This window comes from Humulus lupulus, chromosome 7, assembly GCF_963169125.1.
Source record: "Humulus lupulus chromosome 7, drHumLupu1.1, whole genome shotgun sequence".
NCBI classification, from domain to species: Eukaryota; Viridiplantae; Streptophyta; class Magnoliopsida; order Rosales; family Cannabaceae; genus Humulus; species Humulus lupulus.
The window spans coordinates 190,578,695-190,589,424 of record NC_084799.1 but is presented as its reverse complement, the minus strand read 5'-3'; positions in this window follow the sequence as shown (position 1 = coordinate 190,589,424).

The following is a 10,730-nucleotide window of genomic DNA, read 5'->3' as shown; positions in this document are numbered from 1 at the left end:
ACTTGAAATTATTGTTGTTTTTGAACATTGCATAAAAATTGATATTTTCTTTTAAAACTATTGGGCCCAACTTGCATGTTTTTAAGCAAGACCCCACTTAAACCTTTATAATAAGTGGCTTTCTTTTATAGACCAATGAAAATGTGAATGTTTTATTAAGTACTAGTTAAGGGCATTTTACATTACGATAACTTCTATAAAATCCCTGACAAAATACATGATTCTATATCATGGTAATATTTCCTTTTGATCAATTACGACAATCTATATATGGATAATGAATTCCTTCCGGATCAGTACAATTTGTTTGGCAAAATTCTAAAAATTGGTTGAATCCATCTTGAAATTGTTGTGTTTCTCTATTCTCAAGAATCCATGATTTATCCATAATGATAATATCTACCTAATTCCTAAGTCAATAATGAAAAGAAAATTAACATTGTAATTGAACAAAATTATGTTCAGTTAATAAATTCTAAAATGAAATGGGCAGAGTTTCCTCTGTTTATATAGCATATCCAAAATTCATATGTATTTTCAATTTCAACATAAACAAACATAATTATTACATTTATTAACCTATAAAACATGTTCAATTAATATATTAATCTTAAAAAAAATTGGGCAGAGTTTCCTATTTTTTTATAGCATATCCTAAGTTATCTACCTATAAATTCACATCAAACAAAACATATAACAAACAATTCGCACGTTCTCTATAATAAGCCACCGCAACACACACATAATTTGCAGAACCTACTTCACGAAGACACACATGTTCTCAGCCTTTTATTACCTCCATAGCACACAATTTTATCTTAGAACCTATTTCACTACGGATGAATATCTAATATATTCAAACTCCTCTAACAATAGTTTATAAATAACAAAAAAAAATTAAGTAGTAATTATTACTCACCTTCAAAATTAATCTTCTACAAAATCAACACACCTCAAATTCAAACAAATATTTCCTACAATAAAATTTTAAACATTGGTTAGTAAATATATGGTAATTGAATTGATCCTAAAATAATACAATTAACAAAAATGAACTTTAAAAAAAATTATTATGTAAATAATATAAAAAATAATGTAAGAAATAATATTATAATATAAAAAATTATGTAAAGTACAATACATTCTAAAGATTTAACATAATTAATATTAACTTTATTAAAAAAACCAATAAATTAGTTAGATAATATAAAAAATACCACAAAATCGAAATATATATTAAAAAAAATCATGTTTTAGTGATCAATACATGTGTTGAACAATGCAAATGTCTTCTAATCCTATAAACATTAAAAAATGTTAGAACAAAACATGAAAATCACCCTATCAACATACATTGAGACCCCATTAAACTCACTCAATATTTCTTCATTTTTGCACTGAAACTTGAAAATAAATCAATATTAGGTATATTTACATGATTTAAAGCTTTGATATGCATGAAAATGATAAAAAAAAAAACTAAAATGGTGAAAATGGGGCTTACTCGTGGCTGGGGATGAAGGTGGAGTCGTTGCTTTGTGTTTTGTCAAATGAGGGAAGTGAGGGGAAGTTAGGGTCTCAGGATGTTTTTGGAGGGGGCAGGGTTTTTCTCGGTGGTTATATAGTCACGAAAGAAAAGTGGTAAACTTTTCTCTGCGGTTCTTGCTAAAAAACCGCGAACAAAAGTCCCCACCTTCCCCAGCCTTAAACCTTACACTGCGTTTTTGTTTTAAATCACAATAAAATAGGGCATGAGTATTAAATGTGATATTTTAGACTCATTCAAACATTTTCTCTGCGCTTTTTCTTTAAGGTTGAAAAAAAAGTGCAGAGAAAGCCTATATTTGTAGTAATGGTAGTTAGTTATTCGTGCTATTACTCTTTTAGTAAAGCAATTAGCACATTTAGCTATACAAAGACCACTCAGTCTTAGGCCTAGGCATCATGATTGTATTTCTCTTTAGTATTCACTTTAGCTGTAACTATGGTACTAAGAGAGAGCATAGTGAGTGTTGTAACTAAGATTGATACTTGATCAATAAAGTGACTATTCAAGAACTACTTCTGGTTTGGTGTGTTCTTCAAGTTTGATTCTTTCTTGTTATATTGTTTAGTTTTGATTTTAGTTTCACTAGTGTTCTTGTTTGTGTTTTGTTTTTACTTTGCACTACAAACTGGTGCGATGAGCATGGACTAGTATCCACGGCGTCTGCAAAGTATGAGGTGGAGAAGTTCACCTGATTGAACGATTTTGGTCTTTGTTGATTGAAGATGCGGGCTCTCCTTGTTCATCAGGGACTTGATGAAGCTCTGAAAGGTGAAACCATTCTTGACAAGAAGATGGACGAAAAAGAGAGGAAGATTCTTCTTGACAAGGCTCATAGTGCGATCATATTGAGTCTTGGTGACAAAGTGTTTCGACAAGCTTCTAAGGAGAAAATTGTTGCTGGAATTTGGTCAAAGCTTGAATGGTTGTACATGACCAAATCTTTGGTAAACAACTGTTACCTTAACACAAGCTCTGTATTCATTTAAGATGCAAGAAAGTAAAACTGTAGAAGAATAGTTAGATGTCTTTAACAAGCTGATTCTTGATCTTGAGAACATTCATATTACCATCAAGGATGAAGATCAAGCCCTACTGCTTTTATGTGCTCTATCTAATTCCTTTTCTCATTTCAAGGAAACTCTTCTTTATGGAAGAGCGACTCTAACTCTAGACGAAGTGCAATCTGCCTTGAATTCAAAAGAATTGAATGAACAAAATGAGCCAAAGTCAACTGATCATGGCGAGGGCCTTATAGTTCGTTGAAGACATACCAATAAGGATGATAAGCCAAAGAGAAAATGCTCAAAGTCACAATCAAAGAGTGGTAACAATGTGTCCAACATTAGATGCTATCACTATAGAAAGGAAGGCCATACTCAGAATTTTTGCCTTGACAGACAAAAGGGAAACAATCAAGATCGTTTCCAAGGATCTAGGAATGTTGCATTAGTTGAAGATGAATACAAGTCAATTGAAGCTTTCATGGCGTCTTCTGTAATGTCAGAGACAGAATGGATCTTGGATTCCGGGTGTTCATTCCATATGACCCCAAACAATTCTTGGTTTGAGAAGCTTGATGATCAAGATGGTGGTTCAGTGCTACATGGGAACAAAAAACCGTGCAAGATCACTGGAGTAGGATCTATAAAGTTCAAATTGCATGATGGAACTGAGAGAGTTATCAAGAATGTCAAATTAGTACCTGATCTAAGGAGGAGTTTGATTTCTCTCATTGAATTTGACAAGCAAGGGTATGTGTTCAAAGGTGAGAATGGGATCTTGAAAGTGCTTAAAGGCTCTATGGTGGTCATGAAAGGAATTCAGAAGAATGGTCTGTATTAATTAGTTGGGGATGTGATAATTGGCTCAACTGCTATAGTCACTGTTGAAGGGCTATCTAAGACTGAGCTATGGCATAGGAGAATGGGACATGTGAGTGAACGGGGCTTAATTGAATTGGGCAAACAGAATCTACTTTGTGGTGACAAGGTGGAGAAGCTTGATTTCTGTGAACATTGTATCTATGGCAAGGAAGGCATTCAAAGTGAGATTCAGTATAGGACAACAAAGGACAAAGGGTACACTTGACTACATCCATGCTGATCTGTGGGGGCCCTCTAGAACTCCCCCCCATTTTGGTACCAAGTACTTCCTATCCTTAGTTGATGATTATTCAAGAAAGCTTTGGATTTTTGTACTAGAAACAAAAGATGAGGTACATGAATACTTTAAGAATGGGAGAGTCTTGATTGAGAACCAAAATAGTAAGAAATTAAAGAGGTTTAGGACTGATAATGGGCTTGAGTTTTGTTCAGATTTCTTTGATTAATATTGTAAGAAGGCAGGCATTGCAAGGACAAGATAGTACCCAGGACACCTCAACAAAATGGCTTGGCCAAGAGGTTCAATAGGACAATTCTTGAAAGGGGGAGATGTATTCTTCTTAGTGTAGGACTTCCAAATATTTTTTGGGCTAAAGCAGTCACGAATGCTTGCTATTTGATAAATAGGTGACCATCCACAACTTTAAACATGAAAACACCTAAGGAGATCTGGTCAGGTCATCCTCCAAATTATGATAAGTTGAAGGTGTTTGGGTGTGTTGCTTATGCACACATTAGGAAAGACAAGTTGGAACAAGAGCAACCAAGTGCCTATTTTTGGGATACCCTAAAGTTGTAAAAGGGTTCAAATTGTGGTGCTTAGAACTTGGTTTCAAAAGGTGCATTGTGAGTCGAGATGTTGTCTTTAATGAGTCAGAAATGTCTTATAAGACTAAGAAAAAAAATGGGAAATGGTGTGCAACATGCTACTTCAGATAAAACTAATGTTGAGGTGGAGCTTAATGAAAAAGATGGAAAAGATAAAGTTGAGACTTGGGTCAGAGAAGAGCAAACTGAAACTCAGATTCAAACTCTGATGATGAAGAAGATGGAGACTACTTGTTGGTTAAGGACAGAGCCATATGAGAAATTAAAGCTCGTGAGAGGTATGGATATGCAAACTTAATGGCATTTTTCTTGTTGTAGCTAGTAAAGTTTTGAAAGATGAACCAAACTGTTACAAAGATGCAATTGTTTGCAAAAATAAAGATGAATGGCTTAATGCCATGAATGAAGAGATGAAGTTCTTGCATGATAATCATACCCATGACTTGGTGAAGAGATCTGCAGGGTCAAAATTAGTCAGTTGTAAAGGGATCTCAAAGAGAAAATAGGGCATTCCTAGTATTGAGAAAGGAAGGTGCAAAGCTAGGATTGTTGCCCGAGGCTTTACTCAGAGAGAAGGAATCGATTTTAATGATGTATTCTACCTAGTTGTGAAGTATAGGTCCATTCGAATTGTGTTGTCAATGGTAGCTAAATTCAATCTTGAATTGGAGCAGAAGGATGTTAAGACTGCATTCTTGTATGGAGAACTTGTGTAAAACGCCATAATCTAATACTTTGTAAAATATTTGCATACTCATAAGTTTATAGAAGAAAAACTACTTATTATAGAAAGTCCAGTGGGGCCTTGCTAAAACATTCAAGTTGGGACCAATAGTTTAAAAGGAAAAAAAAAATAGTTTTCAAGCATCATTTTAAGAAAATAATTAAAGTTCAAGTCCCACTGATAAGTTTTGAAAGTTGAAAATAAACATAACATTATTCTGTAGAAATGACATTTTAAATTGATCATTTCTCGTCTATAGGATGCCCCCACGCCATACACACCCTGACGATAGAACTCCCCACATCACCACGCATGCCAAGGAGAAATCCTATTTGCTACCTGGAAGGGATAGCAAGGGGGTGAGCTAAAAGCCTAGTAAGGAAGTACAAATAACACACAAGTAAAACACAACAAAACATATTCATATTCATATTCATACATCATAAGCGTCATTATCATAACCATCATCATCATACACATAAACATAATCATCATAATACAAACATCATATACATAGTCATCATAAACATAACATCATATATTTGTGAACATGGCCCGCTAACTTGTCCATGTCACATCTTGAGGTAAACAGGATCTCTGGTCCATGAATAACCTCGGCGCGTCCACCCTATGAGTTACGTCTTCATATCCTTAGTAACTCGGGTTACGTCTTCACATCCATAGTAAGCCATTTTTGTTGTATCGCGTTCATCATGATAACAACCATTATATAACATTCAACATTCAAATGACATACAATCCAGTCATATCAACACAAAATAGCATTTCATAATTCATATCACAAAACGTATCATTATACATAAAATTCTTATTCATTCATGCCAACCTTACAATTCATAGCATAAATAACCAAAACTCTATCTAACTTCCTTACCTCAGGTCCAAGCAAAGCAAAACTGACAAACTTCACAATGAGCCTATACCATAATCAAATAACATTCTTTAGCATCACATAAGACTTTCTCTTGCCCAACTCATATATCTCATGTGTGCATGGGTCATGCACACATGGTGAAAACTACTCATAATTTCCAACTAGGCATAATTACACATAAAATCATTAAACGAATAATGCAAATTATACCTATGTTACATGCATGATTTTTAAATAAAAATCATATGGTTGAATATTAGGCACATTTTTTAGCGTAAAAGTGAAATTGCATGTGACATGCATACGTGGGAACGTTGTTAAAAAATGGCGTTAAAAATGATAATTCCTATGTGCTTATTTCTATCGTTTTAAAAATAATGAATTAGTTATATACTTTTATTACCATTAGTTATCTCTTTAAAAGCATTAAGTTGATTAAACCTCTAAAACATTATTTTTATTTCATAAAATAATTTGTTTAGCCACTAAAAGAAATATAATCATTCCATTATTTATTTTTAAATTACATAGAAATAATAAAGGCTAGAAATTATGTAAAATACTTATAATTAGCATGTTTCCTCAGAAAATTACAATTTAATTCAAATTAATAAAACTACAAACTTGGTGCGAAAAAATATAATTTTTTTTAGGTGTGAGAAAAAAATACATTTTTATTTGTATTATTTTAAGATTTAATTTTAAGTAAAATAAATTCATAAGTGATAATCCAATAATTATTTTTGAATTATTTAACCAAACTTTCAGCCACTATTTAATTTATTTAAAAATCACAAGTGAATTAATCTCAACATTTTTTTTAATTAAAAAGAAGAAAAATCATATCTATAAAAATGAACACTCATGGTTATTCAAAAATATCATTTTTTATATTTACATAAATTAGGGTTATATGATTTCACAACTACACAAATTTTCCTTTCTTTAAAAAAAAAAACTTTCCAATATTTTACAAAAAATTCCAGCAACCATTTACACTCTCAAAAATCACCACAATGAATTTAAAACCTCATATTTTCTCTAAATATATATAAATGTATGTAGGTATTTATTTAAGCAAAAATATCATTTCAAGACATATTAAAGTCCCATTTAATTTCTTGAAAACATTATAACACATACAAAATTATTTAAGCATGCAAAAACATTATTTTCATCATATTTTAAATCATTTAATTAAATACCAAAATCAGCAAGCATAATAAAACATAATTCCATATTTTACATCATTACCATACATGTTTAAATCAACACAAATAACACAAACCCTAGCATGTTTCTACACCTCTTTTAATTATTTTAAATGTTGCCATTAGCATACAATAATTCATCAAATTACCTTAAAACATACTCACAAATCATAAAAAAATAATAATCATTCTTAACCTTGTATTGAATATAACTCTTAACATATTTCTATCATGCAAGAATTCCAAGGGAGAACAAAACTAACATATACCTATTTAAAATCTTACAAACAACCTATCATGTTTCTAAGATTTTTAATTGACATAAAAACATAAAAAAAAATAAAAATCATGCGTTGAACATCACCCCTAGGCCGAAATTCCCATAGCCCAAAATAATCAAATCCTTTCATGTATTAAAAAAAAAATATCCATCATCATTATTTTTAGATCACAATTTAAAACCCTTGCCAACCCTTTTATACATGACCTTTCTTTAACAAATAATAATAATAATACAAACAATACACACATAAAACATTTAGCCACCAAACAAACCTACCAGATCAACAAGGATGCAATAACATTATCAAAACCATCTACCAATCAAGACAACAACCCCCATCATCAACCTATATTGACCACAAACCAAAACACCATGAATACCCAAGCCCACGCCTAAATCAATTTTCTCATGCATCAACATAAAAAAATGTCCATTAATCCATGTAACCCAAGAAAGCATAAAAACATTAGGGCTTAAGATCCATTACCTCTCTTGATTGTAAAATCAAGAACACAAATTGATCAACACCCAAATGGCAATCACTCTTGAATACCCTAGGGTTTTTGAAACCCATGAAGAAGAAGAACACAAAAACTTAGGATGGTGGGGAAGAGAAACCTTAGACTTAAAATTAATAAAAAAATCATCAATATAAAAGCCATACCTATGACATCCCAAGACCTTCTTCTTCTTCCTCCTTTCTTTTCTTCCTTTCTCCCCTTCTCTCTCTAGAACACGCCTCTGTCTCTCTCTCATTCTCTCTAGGCCGACGGCACCAATGGAGCATAATGCTCCTCTTTCTTTTTCCTTCTCTCTTTATTCTAATCTACCCATAATAGTCTAAAGAAAATAATTGGTAAGTTTCCCCTTTTTGATTAATTTCTTTTAATTTTTATTTTATTTTAATTGGTAGAAAATAAAGATGACAACACCTCTTCCATTTTTAACTAAAAATCACCCAAATAAAATAGGAATGTAATCCCCCTTTCCCACTATGCACACACGTCCAAGCCAATCCCTTTCCTTTTTAATTTTTTTTTTCAATTTAAAAATAATTAAATAAATCTAAATAGAAGGAAACTATAAAGTGTATAGAAAATTCTACACAAGTGCACCATGCAACCATGCACATGCACACACTCAATAACTAGGGTGCATCACTACCTACCATGCACCTTAGTGCATTCAACCAAAACTCAATTATTCACATTTTAAAATAAATAAAAAAATAACAATTAACAATTAAATTCACAAAATTCTACCAAACAATTCTAACAATTAATTTAAACAAATAAATAAAATAATTCACAACACTTAACAATTTAATAAAACAAAGCACAAAAATTAATAATTAAAAAAAAATTTGGTGCGCTACAACTTGAAGATACCATTTTTATGAGGCAACCTGAATGGTTTACTGTGAAAGGTAAGGATGACTATGTTTGTAAGCTAAACAAGTCTTTGTATGGTTTAAAACAGTCGTCAAGGTAGTGGAATGGAAGATTTGATGAGTTTATGACTCGAATCAAATTCAAAAGAAGTAAGTTTGATAATTGTGTGTACTACAAGTTCTTCACTGATCACTCTTTTGTGTTTCCACTTCTTTATGCTGATGATATTTTAATTGCAAGCAACAACAAAAGTGAGGCAGATAGAGTCAAAGCTGAGTTAAGCAGAGAATTCGAAATGAAGGATATGGATGGAGACAAAAGAATTTTAGGGATAGAGATCAAGAGAGATAGAAGTAAAGGGCTACTGATTCTATCTCAAGAAGTGTATCTAAGAAATGTTCTTGACAGGTTTGGCATGTTAGATGAAAAACATGTTTCAACACCGATTTCATTACAATTTAAGCTTAGTATGGATCAAGCACCTGATAGTGAAGATGACAAGGAATTTATGGAAAAAATTCCTTTTGCAAATGCAGTGGGATCACTTATGTATGCCATGGTCTGCACTCGACCTGACATAGCATATTCTGTAATGACCCACTAATCTAGACTATTTGGACCATTAACAAAACTATACATAAACTTACATTTTTACGAAAATACCACAATTTTATTTAGTAACTTGTAAAATAAGAGTTACTTACAAATAAATAAAATTCTAATAAGGATATGGGATCCCATTGTCTTTAAAAACAAAAGATGATTTTAAATAAAAGACATTACATAATTGGAGCGGAAAATACACATAAAACCATAAAAACATAAAATGAGACTACATCCTCGAATCGAATAACGCTCGGCCCCTTGACTCCATTCACCATCGATACACATCCTCTAAGCATCACGAATCTTATCGCCTCTAAAGCTTATTTTCCTGCACATAAAACAGAAAGGAATGAGCCTAATGCCCAGCAAGGAAAATCTAACACATAGTCATATATAATTTCATAAGAAACATAAAGACTTAACATAATACATATAACATACACTTATTATAATGGCCATTATTACTTGGGGTCCCATAGACTAAACAAGCTTATGCCCATGAGATTAGTGGGGTCCTACCAGCTAAATAGGCATATGCCCACAATCCTTTTGGGGTCTTGCCTACAAACAAACACATTTATAACATATTATAAACATATCATAACATAACACATAAGATAACATAAACATAAACATATAGATTCTAGCCTATTTTCCTTACCAAAGTTACCGGGATATAATGGACTGAGTTGGGACTTTTTGGAACACTCCTAAAACCATAAGAAAGAGTGAGTCTAAAGAAAGGAGATGAAATGAAAGAGATGGAAAGACAACCATTTGAGAAACACGCTTACCGAACTTATGTGCTCAAGAACTTAGATTCCCTAACCAAAATGAAGATTAAGGTTAGAGATTGAGTAGAAGACTATGAGAAAGAAAATAACATAATACAGAAAGGAACTAGAGTTTTGGTTACCTCAAAGACTTGAAAGACCAATCTACACCTCCACCGAAATACTATAGAACTCACTTCCCAAAGTGTTTGATAAGCTTATGATGTTTAAGCTTATAGTTTTCCCAAACCAGGTGTTTACACTCTCACACTCACTTAACACTAGCAGCTTCTGAAATTAGAGCAAAAGGTGAATAATGGCTGGGTACTAGGTCCTATTTATAGAGTTTGGGAATGAAAGTATCTTGATTTTACTTGAATAAAAATAATGGCATTTTAGGTGAAAATCATTTGAATAATCGTTCAGCAGAGGCTGAAGACTCGTTCAAAAGATGCTGGAATTTTGAAGGAGTTTGAATGGCTGAAAGGAAATGAATTCAAAAACGTTTGAAAACATACTGGAGGAGGCGATATATCGCCCCCTATAGGCGATATATCGCCTGGGCCAGTATGCCCGAGGCGACCGTG